Source organism: Lycorma delicatula, chromosome 1, assembly GCF_047948215.1.
Source record: "Lycorma delicatula isolate Av1 chromosome 1, ASM4794821v1, whole genome shotgun sequence".
Taxonomy (NCBI): Eukaryota; Metazoa; Arthropoda; class Insecta; order Hemiptera; family Fulgoridae; genus Lycorma; species Lycorma delicatula.
Window position 1 is genome coordinate 133,291,181 of NC_134455.1, and position 15,444 is coordinate 133,306,624.

The 15,444-nt window shown below is 32.1% G+C and overlaps 1 protein-coding gene across 15 annotated transcripts in view; it reads left to right on the plus strand.

Moving 5' to 3' along the window:
- EndoA (SH3 domain containing GRB2 like, endophilin-A) overlaps positions 1 to 15,444 on the plus strand; it is a 478,525-nt gene that overhangs the window by 321,627 nt on the left and 141,454 nt on the right. The window lies entirely within an intron of this gene.

Consider the following 15,444-nt stretch of genomic DNA (forward strand, 5'->3'; position numbering starts at 1 on the left):
GAGCCAGGGGGGCTACCTCCCGTCACTATACGTCCCACGCTTTGAGACTCCTTATATTTATAAAACTACCCCTTAGAGTTTCTTTATCACAGCTTTAAATTTTCACTGAAGTCCACTGGCGTGAAAATATGCAACTATTTTTCTTTCATTTCCATTATCTAAATCAGCAGTAATATCATTTCTTAGCAGGAACCTCTTTCTGAGGTCTTCATATATGGTGCACTCTTCTATTAGGTGCTTAATTGTAAGTGTTTTATTACAAACACCGCAAATTGGTCTCTCTTCGCCAGTTAACAAATATGAATTTGTTAATCGCGTGTGACCGATTTTAAGTCTGGTCACAGCTACCTGTTCTCGGCGAGTCAACTTCACGTCGCTTTTCCATTTATATGGAGAAGTTTTGACCGAGTTTAATTTTGTATTTAAACTCCTCCAATCAGTATTCCACTTGTTTCTTACTATGTTAGTTAGACAGTTTTTAATATCTGCCACTCTTAACAGGAAATGCATCCAAAACATCGCAGACTGTTGCCTTTCTGGCAGCTTCGTCTGCGCTTTCGTTAGCTTTCATTAGCTTTTCCAGCTGTAATACCAGCATGCCCTGGAGCCATACAAATACGAATCGCTGTCCTCGTTGATTTAGAACGTACAAAATGGACAGGATGTTTGCAATTAGGACATCCTTAATGTTGTTGTTCTGAATTGCAACAAGTGCACTTAAAGAATTGGAACATATTAGCACTCTCTCTTTGCAATAGTGTTCTGTGTAGCGAAGAGCCTGCTGAATGGCAGTAAGTTCTGCCGTATAGACACTGGCCATATCTGGCAGTTTCCAAAAGTGGGCTTCTCCATTTACATATATGGAGCATCCAACACCACCATGTTCGGTTTTAGAACCGTCAGTATAAATTCTAATATGTTCGTAGCTACCGACGGTTGCTAAAAATTCCTATTGGATGATCACTGCTGGCTTCTTTTTTATTTCTTCCTGAGAGAGATCCAACCTTGTATTTACTGCTGGCAAGAGCCATGGCGGTATTTCTCTTGTAGAAATTGCTAATGTATCTGGAATAGCAATTTCGTGTTTTCTTCTTAATTCGTGGTACCTAATAACAGCTGGTCTGGAATAGGTAGCATGATGTTTGTATAATGCAGCAATCATAGGATGATTGTTAAAAAGTTTGTTATTTATATGGGCAGGAAAAGCCCATATATTTTCTGCATATCTTAGCAAAAGGATCTCTCTTCTATAATTTAGTGTGTAGTGGCATTGTTCCAGTTTCAGACATTAGACTAGTCGCCGGACTTGTGTGGAAAGCGCCTGTCGCATATCTTATTCCGCTATTATGAATTACGTCTAACTTTCTTAAATGCGACTTCCTAGCGGATGAATATACAATACATCCGTAGTCTAGTTTTGATTGAACCAATGCCTTATATAGTCTCAATAATATTTCTTTATCTGAGCCCCAATTGATGTTCAATAAACATTTTATAATGTTTAGGGATTTTTTGCATCTACCACTCAAGTCCTGTATATGTAATCCCCATGTAAGGGATTTATCCAATACCAGTCCTAAAAATCTCACATTGTCCTTATATTGTATTGGATTATTACCGATTGTCAAAATAGGACTTTGGTGAGGAATTCTCTTCCTACAGACTTTTTTCTGGTGAAAATTGGAATCTATTATTCCTCATGATCCATTATTCATTATAATGGAATCCATTATTGCTAAATGAGCGATTAACGCTCTAAATGAGCGTTTATCGCTTATTTAAATCGCTCGTTGCAATTTGTACTTCACCATAGCAGTCTTGTTACTGGCATACACAATTGCCAAATCATCAACATAGACGCTTTTGCTGATTTCTACTGGAATGGCTAATATCAGTTTATTAATGGCGATCATAAACAAGGTAGCGCTCAACGGTGAACCTTGTGGTATGCCATTTTCCAAGATTCTTACAGATGAATATTCATTGTTGACGCGTACTGGGAAAGTACGGTCATTCGTATAGTTGCCGAGTAAGACTGGCAGATTGCCACGAATGCCCCATTTATGTATCTGGAGCATTATTCCATGTCGCCAGGTCATATCAAAAGCCTTCTACAGATCGAAGAAGACTCCGACACAATGCTTCCTTGTGAAAAAGCTGTTGTATATAATATTCTGTAAGTTGATCGGTGGTAGAATGGTATTGTCAAAAACCTGCTTGATATGGTGATATCAGGTTTTCTTTTACTAAAACCCAAACGAGTCGATTATTAATCATTTTTTCAAGTATTTTTCCCATAGCGCACGTCAACGAAATAGGACGGTAGCTGTTGGGATCTGTTAAATTTTTATTTTTCTTCGGAACTGGAACATTTGCTTTTTTCCACTGCTGCGAGTACATTCCATCTTGCCATATTTGATTATACAGTTCTAATATTCTGCGTTCTGCAGTGGTATTCAGCTGCCTGATCATGTTATAATGGATTTCATCCATTATACCATTAAACCAGCAGCTGTGTTGCCTCCTTTCTCCAACGCTTTCACGAATTCTTCCATTTTAAAGGGTACATTGTATGAGTAATTATACTAAGCTCTGAAATTTAGTAGACCTTCAAGTTCTACTTTTTTCGTCCTAAGAAAATCTTCATCATAGTTAGCCGTTTTGCTGGCCTTCTCGAAGTGATTGGATAATAACTTTGTGATTTCGTTTGGAATGTCCTTAATTGTACATAAGTACAGCTATTTCCGCCCTGGACGTGGAACGTAGATGTTGTGTTCCGGACTTGGGGATTACCTACCTCAGGGCATTATTATTATTATTATTATTTATTTATTTTGTTTTGTTTGTTTGTTTATTTATTTATTATTGAACAATGTGTTTATATGAGTTTAAAAGTATACATAATTCATTGCTGTATCATTTGCCAGGGCTTCACTTCCTTCTTCATCATTCCATATTTTTTTTAGTTTTTGTTTAGTCTCTGGAACCACTGTAAGGAACCATCTGTGCACTGCATACATTCTCTTTTTTTTTCCCGTTTAGCCTCCGGTAACTACAGTTTAAATACTTCTTCAGAGGATGAATGAGGATGATATGTATGAGTGTAAATGAAGTGTAGTCTTGTTCATTCTCAGTTTGACTGTTCCTGAGATGTGTGGTTAATTGAAATCCAACCACCAAAGAACACCGGTATCCACGATCTAGTATTCAAATCCGTGTAAAAATATCTGGCTTTACTAGAACTTGAACACTGTAACTCTCAACTTCCAAATCAGCTGATTTGGGAAGACACGTTAACCACTAGACCAACCCGGCGGGTTAAATACATTCTCTATCTGCGTTGTTTATAACTTAAATTAAAATACTAACTACGATTTTTATTAAGCATAATTATTCTCCTAAGAACTAATTTATTTCATTTTTAATCCATACTATTATACTATCTTTACCAAAGCAGAGAGCGGAACTGTTTTTGTGCAATCAACACAAAATTTCAGCTTAAGAAAGATCCTTATTATGCTTCCTTCGTAATTTTAACTAATTTCCAAATCATTTGTAATATTTTTCCACCAGCCTATATAAATTACGATTTTAAGATTATCTTTTATAAAAAAACTATTTTGTTGAATTTTTAAATAATACTGATTAAAAAATGTTAAAATACCCTGAATTTTCTGCAACTCCATTGAATGGAGTTGCAGATAATTGCAGAAAATATTATTTTCAGCCCATTTAAATATGGGCTGAAAATAATATTTAATGTATCTAAACATAATTTCCTGTATTTGTTTTTAAGTAATTATATGAACTTTAAAAAATCTACTTTTTTATAATTTATAATTATAATTATTTATCTTATATTGACATGTTTTTATCTCCCGATTGAAATAAAGTTTCATTTTTTGATTTATTGTCTACATACATTCCGTTCAGAATATTCATATTTGTTATCATCACTGGTTTTTATTGGACGGTTATAGCATAATGATACATACATCAATGCCATTTTGATATTTATTTTTTTATGCAGAAAATTAAGGGAAATTAATTTGTAAATCTATAGTAAATATAATTGCATTCCATAGATCCTTAGTTCACACTCATCAGCATTTTTTTTTGTCTTTAATTATTTCTATGAATCTCTTCAAATTTCTAAGAAGAATATATCTTGCATATTTTGCATTTCTGCAATAGCTTTTTTTAATGCTGACATCACTGTTTTTTTGTTAGCCTTACTTTATCTTAAACAAAAAGTAAAACACAAAGAGTAAAATATAATATACTTTTAAAAAATATAAAATCCTACATAAAAAAAGCTGCTTTAAAATTTAAGTTGTACAAAGATAAGAATAAGTTGAAGCAAGATCAAAAGCAGATTGCAGGAAGAGAATTCATTCCAAAAGTAATCTGATGGTGTCATTTATTGAGGTGTCCCCTAACTTTCTATATGTAGAATTCATAAAAATAAATAATAATAATAATAATATAATAATAATAATAATAAAAGTAAATAAAAATGGTTTTTATAAAATAATTTTCTTATGTATGGAAACTTTACAGGACATCTGTCTATTGAAATATATCACATGTTCTTAAAAATGTTTGTCGATTATAGTGCTTTATCACACTGAAACTTGGTCAGTAGAAAGAAAAAAAACAGAAAGGAAATGAAAGAAATCTTAGAAATGTGATTAATTGCGAGATGTAAAGTCATAAGATGAATATGTGTGAAAATAAATTTGTGGCAGAATCTTGAAAAGAAGTGAATGACATTTGTAGGGCATTTATTGAAATAAATCCAGATTTAGTTAATTTGGTAATAGAAGAATGTGTAGAAATAAAAACTGTAGAGATTCAAATTTATTCATATATAAATTTGAACAAATTATATAAAAACAAATTACTGAGGATGCAAGTTGTATTAGTTAAGGCCTCTATACATTACTCAACACAATGGTTGAACTAACTAGTCAACTGTTCTAACCACATTGCATTGTGTATAGGTCTGTTGTATAACCAAATTAGTTATTCCTTCCTGTGTTAGGGTGCGGTAGGTAGGAACAAACATAAGATAAGAATTCTTACTTATTTCTCCCTATTGGTGAGTGATGTTAATATTGTTACAATCAAATGGCTGACTTCACACAACGTTGAAGTGTCTGCGTGTTCATTTCATTTATAAAATTTTTTAAAAAATTTTTAATGTGTTAATTTTAAAATTTACAAGGCTCAGCTGATAAATTTTGCACACTAGCGTGCTACACAGAGACAAAAGGTACTATTGAGTTGGGCACTGCAGCACATGATATAGCTAAAATCCCCTTTTACAAACCTACGATAATGCGTTGAAATCTGTTTACCGATTTGTTTTCAGTAGCAGTTAACATGGAGTCGAGTACAGCCAGTATGTCAACACGGTTAAAGCAGCATGCAGTGATCAAATTTTTAACAGCAGAAAATGTCAATCCTGTGAATATTTTTCATAATTTAAAAGCGGTTTACAGTATTGAAACTGTTGACAGGGGAGTACTGTGAATAGGTGAGCGTTGAAATTTCGCAAATGTGAAGCTGGTAAAGCAACAATTGAGGACACACCTCACAGTGGATGACCAGTGTCTGTGACTGACAAGAAACATCAAAAGGAGGTGGACGATTTGCTTCAAAGTGACTGGCGAATCACTCAGCACCGCATCACTATTCAGTTAGGCATATCTAAAGAATAAGTAGACCATATTAATGAGCAATTGGGTTACCATAAAATCTGTGCATGATGGGTCCGCGCAAACTCTCTGATGGCTCTTCGCAAGCTGAAGTTTGAGCCTATTCCACATCTGCCATATGTGCCGGATTTGACTCCATGCGACTTCCACTTCTTCCCTCATTTCAAGAGGGATCTCAAAGGTAATCATTACACCACCGATGGTGAGGTGAAGGAAGCGGTGACCATTTGGATCTGACAAAGACCACCAGAAGTTTTCAGTGACGTAATGCAAAAACTTGTCACACATTGGGAAAAGTGTAACAGGTGTGTAAATATGAAACTGTAATTTGCCCATAGATGGCCTTCACTGTCAATGTAGTTACCGTCAAACCATATCATTGGTGGTGTTTTCTTTCTTTGATAGCTGACAAAGATTTTGAACTCACAACAATACAAGTTTCATACAACAGTATAGTTTTAATTAGCATGGAATATGTTGAGTTTTGTACCTACAAACTACGATTTGCAGACAACATTGATTTTCTGTTACCATTTAAATAAAATTGCTGCAGAATCGCATTGAATGCTTGTCAAAGTTTACGGTGAGCATGCTCTTGGTAAATCACCGTGCTTTTAGTGGTTTAAAAAAAATTCAAAAGTGGCAGTTTTGACATGAGAAATGAAGAATGTGGAAGACCACTGAAAAGGTTTGAAGACAACAGAATTGCAAGCATTGTTGAATGAGGATGATACCCAAATGCAACAACAACTTGCGGATCAATTAAATGTACACAAGAAGCCGTCTCCATACGTTTGAAAGCCATGAGAAAGAATCCAGAAGATGGGAAAATGGGTTCCACATGAACAGATTGAAAGAAAGCAAGAAAATCAAAAAACCACTTGCAAAATCCAACTTTCTTTTGCCTGGTACAAAAGAAAGTCATTTCTCCTTCGAATTGTGACAGGTGATGAAAACGATATATTTCAAGAATCCTAAGCGTAAAAGATTATGGGTAACTCCAGACGAACCATCAACATAGATTTCAAGGCCAAATCACTGTGGAAAGAAGACACTGCTCTGTGTTTCATTGGATCAGAAGGGTGTGATCTATTATAAGCTGCTAAAAGATGGTGAAACCATTAAAACTGAACACTACTGACAACAAAATGATCAATTTGAATCAAGCATTGGATGAAAAATGACCAGAATATAAAAAAAGGCAACACAAAGTGATTTTACTTCATGATAATGCATCATCACACATAGCAAAACCAGTCAAGGAAACGATTGAGGCGTTCAGTTGGGAAATACTTTTGCATACAGCTTACTCAACAGACTTGGCCCCATCTAACTATTATTTATTTTATCGATGGGACATGCACTTGCTAAGCAGTGCTTCACTTCTTAAGAAAATATACGGAAATGGCTCGATGACTGGTTTGCCTCAAAAGAGCAACAGTTATTTTGGTGTGGCATTCATAAATTATCAGAGAGATGTGAAAATGTATAGTTAGCAATCGACAATACTTTGAATAAATTTATTTTTATCTTTCTTGTACAATAAACGTGTATTTCCTATACAAAAATTCCAGTTTCATATTTACACATGTGGTAAATGGGGATTACATTTAAAAATAAATACTGCATTTTGTAGCTAAGGTATTGTACTTTTATTCATTTTTTATTTCATTCCAATATCTCTTTTCATTCCCATACTACGCATATATGTGCAAAATTTATCAGCCGAGCCTCGTATTACTTAATTTTTCAATAAATGGTAACCATGTAAAGTGATTCCCTGAATCATCTACTGTCCATTCTATAAATGGTTCTAAAATCACTTGCATCCTACTTGATCTATAAATTTGCACAACTTAATTTTTTTCTGATTTAACTGCTTTTTTCCTAAATTGTTTGTTTCTTCCTTGAGATTGAAGTGAAACTAAATATCATTAATGCAATTTCAATCTTTTGGAGTTAAAATAGAATTGAAGATATGGTTAACATTTATTCATAAAATTCAATAACAAGTGAGAAAATTGTACCAAAGTATTTTGGCATATTGCTTAGATTTGCATCCAATCTGGTGAGACCTGACAGATGATTTGCTGGACCAACCAAGTTGGGTAATGTATATACTAGCGTTTAAATTGATTTATCCCAGAACAGAAAGGAATGGAAAATTGCAACAAACTACTCAAATGACCAATTACAAAAAAAAAAAATAATTAAAAAGTATTTTTTCTTTCATTTCATCCTAAATTTTACATTTTTGAAGTCAGCACCAAAATTAAATGTTAATAAGTTGTTAGTGTTTATTTTTAACTGTATATTGACTTCAAAACATCAAAAGAGGAATGTAATAAAAATTTAGTTTTTTCCTTTAGCCGAGTTATAAGTAGATATTTTTGTTATAGCCACTGTGGAGTGCGTTATTTCAATTAATTCACCTTTTCAGTTTATTTCTCTTCCACATCTCCTTCATCATTTCCTGATGTTTCTCTTTTCGCTCTTCTGTCCAGATATACATCTGTTGCTTTTGTTTTTCTTGGAAATTAGTGAGTTTTGCAATTTCTTTGTTAGTGGTGAACGATTATTATGCTTTTGTATGATATTTTCTACTTTCTATGGCTTTTCTCTGATAATATAGATATTTTTTTTTTGCAAATTTGTACATTATACATTTTGACATATTAAGTTAAACGTTAAATAATTTTTTTTATAATTAATTTTTTGATCCATTGTGAAGGGAATGTTTGTTTATATAACTTACCACAATACTTAAGTGTATGTGAAAGGATCTTATTATGCTTCCATTGTAATTTTTAATAAATAACCTGTTAAAAGAATTTCCCACGAATTTATTCAGAATAAAATTGAAAAATTTTCTTTTATGTAAGTAATATTATTCTTTTGATGAATTTTTAAATAATACAGTCATCGAATAAGGTTGCAGCAATCTAAAAAAATTGTATCTCAGAAACTATTAGAGATAATCAAATGAGTATTTTTTTTTTTAATTCACTGACTAAAAAAGTTTTTTTTACACACTACAGAATGTTTCAATATGAGCTCTATTGGTCACTCTGCAAACAAACATCCAGCCAACAATCAACTTCTGCCCAGGTTTGCTGGATCATTACAGGTGTAACTGTGATAATAGCAGTGGTAATCTGTTGTCTTAAATATTCCCATAAAGAAATGTTTAGGGTTGTCAAATCTAGGTTCTTGGAGGGCAAAGCACAGAACTGGTCCCACCGATCCAACAATTAGGGAATATTTCATTAAGAGTGCATTTAACGCCTAGGCTAAAGTTGGGGTGCACCATCTTGTTGAGATTTTACAGCAGTGTTACCTTCGTGTTCAATTTAGTTAACTTGCAGGAAAACATACAGTTGTAGCCACGTCTAAATAATCACTCCCTGTGATAGTAGGCTCATGAAAAAAAATTGGACCATCACTAGATCGGACATCAAACCACACCACACGTTTATTTTTGGGAATCTCTGACATACTCAAAAACTTGATCGGGTTACTGAGATCCCAATATCCTACAATTATGCTGATTGACACAACCACTGACATGGAAAGTCACTTCATCCATAAACTTAACACGTTTTAAAAATGTTTTGTCATCATCAATGTTATTAAGCATTTTACTTGTGAATTCAACATGTTTAGGACGATCAGTAGGTTTAATTTAATGTTTAAGCTGAATTGTGTTAGCCTGAAGGTGTAAACGCTTGTGCAACACATTTTGAATAGTTGTCTTTGGAATTCCTAACTGTTAACTTCGCCTAGAAATTGATTTTTTAGGGCTTCTGAAACAACTTTGGTGTATATGCTTTGTCTCTGTTTTGTCACTTGTTTTGACTCTTCCGGGGGAATTTTTCACTTCCATGTTGTCAGATTCCTTAAATTGCTTGTACCACCATCTAATGCTCTTTGCATGAGGGAGATCATTGCCATAATCATGCTAGAAAGTCCATTGAACAGATATAACTGATTTACATACCACTAACCACAAAATGTACTGTGCTTGTGCTTTCTGCTGAACTATCAGTGGTGCAGAGGTATGGGCGCATAGGCTCAAGGTCACAGCCGGTCATGTCTAAAAAAACTTGATGATATCCTGATTATTTTGCAGTTCCAATTAATATATTATCTCTAATCACATAGGGAGGTATGATTTTTTTTTATTGCTGCAACCTTTTTCAATAACTCTGTACTAATGACAAATTTTAAAATCCCTGAGTATTCTGCCTCTCCATTCAAGATGTATGTGCCCAAATAATTTTCATTAATCTTTTTTGAATAATGAATTATTTTTTATTTTTAGTTTCTTCTTGTATTTACTTTAATATTATTTCATCTGTTTAAACAATATTAATGAAAACTAATCACATCTATTTTATTTTTTGTGTACAATTAATTGTGATGTTGCTATGGTAAAGGTTTTACAATGGTTTCTCTTGACTCATCCAGACAAAAGCTTGGGGTAGTGCCTTTTGGTATCCATGGAGTAGAATATTTAACCACTGCTGACATAATAAATAAATAAAGCTTTATTCTGATCAGAACATAAAAATACATTATGTAGATCACATCAACATAAAATAAATTATTTGTATAAAAATATATAAGATAAAAAATAGATGTGTTTAAAGTTAAGATTAATTATTTAAATACAAACTTGTGAAATAATGTTAATGTATATCATTCAGTATAAAAGATTGTTATAAAATAATTCATTATACGGAAGCTGCTATTAAAGATTATTTTGAGCTCATATTTGTGTACACATTGAACAGGTGGAATTAAATCATGTGTTTTTTTTTTAAATTAGTATTATTTAAAAATTAGTATTGTTTACTTTTTAACTGTATTTTAAAGTAAAGTGATGAAAAGATTTTTCAAATACGAGGGCCGTTCGGAAAGTAACCTTCGTTTGACTATAAATAAAAAAACCTCATAGATAAAAATATTTTATTATATACAACTTAAAACTACAGCTTTTAACTATTTTTAAACATATTCACCATTTAAATGCACGCATTTGTCATAACATTTCTCTAATTTACAAATACCTTCTTTATAAATTTCAGCTGCCTGGTTTCCTACCCAACCTTTCGTGGCATTTTAAAGTCGTCTTCATCATAAAAGTGGCTGCAACGCAAGCCATTTCTTCACGTGAGTAAAGAGATGAAAATCATGAACTTAAGGAGGATGATAAAAAATGTACTGTTGGAACTGATTCAGAAGTTTTTGAGTTCTTCGAGCATTGTGAGGACGAATGTTGTTTTGCATCAACATCGGATCACAGCATACCGCATCATTTGTTCTGGATGGCTTGCCTAAGTTTCTTCAAAGTTTTGTAGTAGACTTGCGTCAAATGGCTTGCATCGCAGCACTTTGATGACAATGACGAACTTTGAAATGCCATGAAAGGCTGTCAAGGTACCCAGACGGCTGAATTGTATGAAGAAGGTATTTGTAAATTAGTAAAACGCTATAACAAATGCTAGAATTTAAATGGCGTCTGTGTTTAAAAATAGTTAAAAGCTGTAAGTAAAAAATGTTTTTATTAATTCGGCATTTTAATTGTAGCCAAATGGAGGTTACTTTGCAAACCGTCCTCGTAATTTGGCAATTTATTAAAAATGATGAAAGAAGCATAGTAAGGTCCCTTCTCGTGAGTTTGTGCCTTCCAAAGCATTGCGTTATTTTGTGAGCTAAACAGTTATTTTGTGTAAAAACAGTTCTTTATTTAGTTTGGTAAAGGTAATATTATTATTTTTTTAAGAATGAATTAAAATTTTTCGTATAATAATAAAACTGAAATTTTGCTTTTGTTCAATAAAAATGCTAGCATTATAAATAATAGGAATTCTATCCATGCGATCAAAATGTCATGCCTACCTGAGAAGCACAATGCAACGGTTTTATCCATATTTAATGTTAGAGATTACAAGCCATCCAGTAAATAAGTTTTTCAATTCCTTTTTAAATAATTATCTTTAGATATTGATAAAGATGTGTCATCTGCGTAAAGGGTACAATGAATGGCTCAAAATTTTGAGGCAGATCATTAATAAAAATTAGTATATCTGTTTAATGTGTTGTTATCTACCAATTAGAATAAAAGATTTATCTTTTTTATTTATTTATCAAACTAGATTGGTTTTGAATTTACAACAAGATGTTGTCTAATTTTAAAATTAAATAATACAATAATAAATTTTGCTGAAGTTCGTAATAAATGTAATGTGTAAAATTCTTAATTGAATGATTCAGAAAGTTTTCATGATGTCATCTTTTATTATATAATTTGTGATAAAGTGTCTTGTTTACTGAACTAAAAATGTTTGTATTAATTTTCATGACTTTGGTGCAAAATTGTCTTAATTGGAAATAGAACTTTTTTGTATGTTTTTTTTTCAATATGGTTCAATCGTTTTTTTATTTAATTTAACTTATTTTTTAACTAAGGAATTTTATTACAGAACTTTTTTCAAAATGCTCTGTAACATATAGTGACACATTGTTATTATAAAATGAATGTTTTATTTTTAATTTCTTATTCTCTGACTATCCAGACAACTACATAACATTAAATATAATGTCATCAATAGGATCTCTTATCTAATGAATCAATTATTTAAACCGCAAAAAAGGATCAAAGAAAATAAAAAAATAAAAAAATTATAACTTGTAAATAATCAACTGAATTAGATTAAAAATAACTTACAATTATAATTTATAAATGTAATTTAAATGACAGATAAAAATTTTATTTTTATTTTGTGGCCTATAATTCTATTGTTGCACAGCAGCATAGCTCTAAAGGGAAAATACAGTGATTATCCAAAATTTTGGGTATCAAGAAACATCAGTGTTTTAACATCACCACCCTATTTAGTTATAAAAATCAATGGAAGATATAGTACATATGTATAACTACTTAAAAAGTATATGTATGGGGACATTACATTTTAGACAAGATTTAAAAAAGGGGAGAGGTAGTATTTGCAGTGTTTAATTTTTAACTTTTGTAGCAGTCATAGAAAATTGAATTTTAGTACGATCAAAGTATTTATGTAGTTATTTAACATTCAATTATTTTTAGGATATTAACATTATTTCTAAACAGTTTACCTCATACCTTGAAATTTCATTCACCAAAAAAGTTGAAATTTGGTGTAAATATTTAGCAGCACATATCCCAGCAAAGATAAGGTATAAAATGTAGAAGAAGAATGTGAGAATCTTAAAAAGGAAATTCTTAAATCGGCAGAAGCGAACTTAGGCAGAACAAAGAGAACTGGCCTTGGATTTCAGAGGATATATTGCAGCCGATGGATAAACGTAGAAAATATAAGAATGCTAGATATGAAGAAAGTAAAAGGAACTATTGACAGTTAAGAAATACTATAAAAAGAAATTGCAAACTGGCGAAAGAAGAGTAGCTTAAAGAAAAGTGTTCAGAAGTGGAAAGAGAAATGAACATTGGTAAAATAGATGGAGCATACAGGAAAGTTACAGAAAATTTTGGGGTACATAAATTAAAATCTAATAGTGTGTTAAACAAAGATGGTACACTGATTTATAGTATGAAAGGAAAAGTCGATAGGTGGGTGGAATATATTTAAGAGTTATATGGAGGAAATGAATTAGAAAATGGTGTTATAGGGGAAGAAGAGGATGAAAGGGGAGAAACAATACTGGAATCTGAATTAAAGAGAGCATTAAAAGATATGAATGGCAGAAAGGCTCCTGGAATAGATGGAATACCTGCAGAATTACTGCACAATGCAGGTGAGGAAGCGATTGATAGATTATACAAACTGGTGTAATATTTATGAAAAAGGAGAAGTTCCGTCAGACTTCAGAAAGGATGTTGTAGTCATGATACCAAAGAAAGCAGGGTCAGATAAATGTAAAGAATACAGAAAAATTAGCTTAACTAGTCGTTCATCAAAAATCTTAACTAGAATTCTGTAAAGAAGAATTGAGAGGAGAGTGGAAGAAGTGTTAGGAGAAGACCAATTTGGTTCAGAAAAAGTATAGGGACAGGGAAGCAATTTAGGCCTCGCATTAATAGTAGAAGGAAGATTAAAGAAAAACAAACATACTTGCTTGATATTTATAAACCTAGAAAAGGCATTCGATAACGTAGACTGGAATAAAATATTCAGCATAGAGTTCCAATACAGAGATAGAAGTACGATTGCTAACATTTACAGAAACCAAACAGCAACAGTGATAATTGAAGAACATAAAAAAGAAACCATAATAAGAAAGGGAGTCTGACAAGAATGTTCCCTATCCCCGTTACGTTTTAATCTTTGATAGAACTGATGTTAAAAAACAATTTAGATCCGGAGTAACAGGACAAGGTGAAAAGATAAAGATGCTACGATTTTCTGATGATATAGTAATTCTAGCTGAGCGTAAAAAGGATTTAGAAGGAACAATGAACGGCATATATGAAGTCCTATGCAAGAACTACCGCATGAAAATAAACAAGAACAAAATGAAAGTAATGAAATTTAGTAGAAATAACAAAGATGGACCACTGAATGTAGGAGTAGAAAAGAGGAGGAGAAAAGATTATGGAGGTAGAAGAATTTTGTTATTTGGGAAGTAGAATTACTAAAGATGGACGAAGCAGGAGCGGTATAAAATGCTGAATAGCAAGGCAAAACGAGCCTTTTGTCAGAAATATAATTTGTTTACATCAAAAATTAATTTAAACGTCAGGAAAAGATTTTTGAAAGCATATGTTTAGCGCATAGCTTTATATGGAAGTGGAACATGGATGATTGGAGTACCTGAGAAGAAAATATTAGAAGCTTTTGAAATGTGGTGCTGCAGGAGAATGTTAAAAATCATTTGGATAAAGTGACAAATGAAGAGGTGTTGTGACAAATTTATGAAGAAGAAAGCATTTGGAAAAATATAGTTTAAAGAAGAGGTAATAGATTTATAGGCCATATATTAAGACATCCTGGAATAGTCACTTTAATATTGGAGGGACAGGTAGAAGGAAAAAAATTGTGCAGGAAGGCAGTGTTTGGAATATGTAAATCAAAAAATTGTTAGGCATGTAGGATGTAGGAGGTATACTGAAATGAAACAGCTAGCACTAGATAGGGAATCTTGGAGAGCTGCATCAAACCAGTCAAATGACTGAAGACAAAAAAAAATCCCAGCATGGCCTGATTTTCAATTGTGTTGGTGAAGGTACAATTATGTTACCTTTACATTTTGCTTTTAGTAAACTATAATTATTGTAGTTTTATTGAATAACATTGCTCCTAATTGGGCTGGCATAAACTGGAGTAAATAATTATTAAGTAAATAAAACTTTTAAGCCTGAAAAACAAAGGAATTGAATGGAATCCATACTCCCAAAATCAATTTTTTTTATTAAACTTTGATTTTCAAAATTGAAAATCCATTAATCTAGATGGCATAGAAATATTTTTAAACATTTTTCTATGGGTGCTGTTCAGAATTAAAAAGAAATTGTTGAATTTTTTGTAATTTCTTTTTTTAAGTGGTGGCTGTTGTTAAAAATGTTAAATGAGTAGCTGTTTTGCAAGTTTGTTTAGTGAAATACAAGTTTTATTTTGTGTTTTTTTTCTTTAAGCAATTATACCCGAAATACAGTATAATTTTGATGACAAAAACACCATTTGGTCAAGAGAGTCAACTGGGACTAAGAATTTTTGTTTTTTGC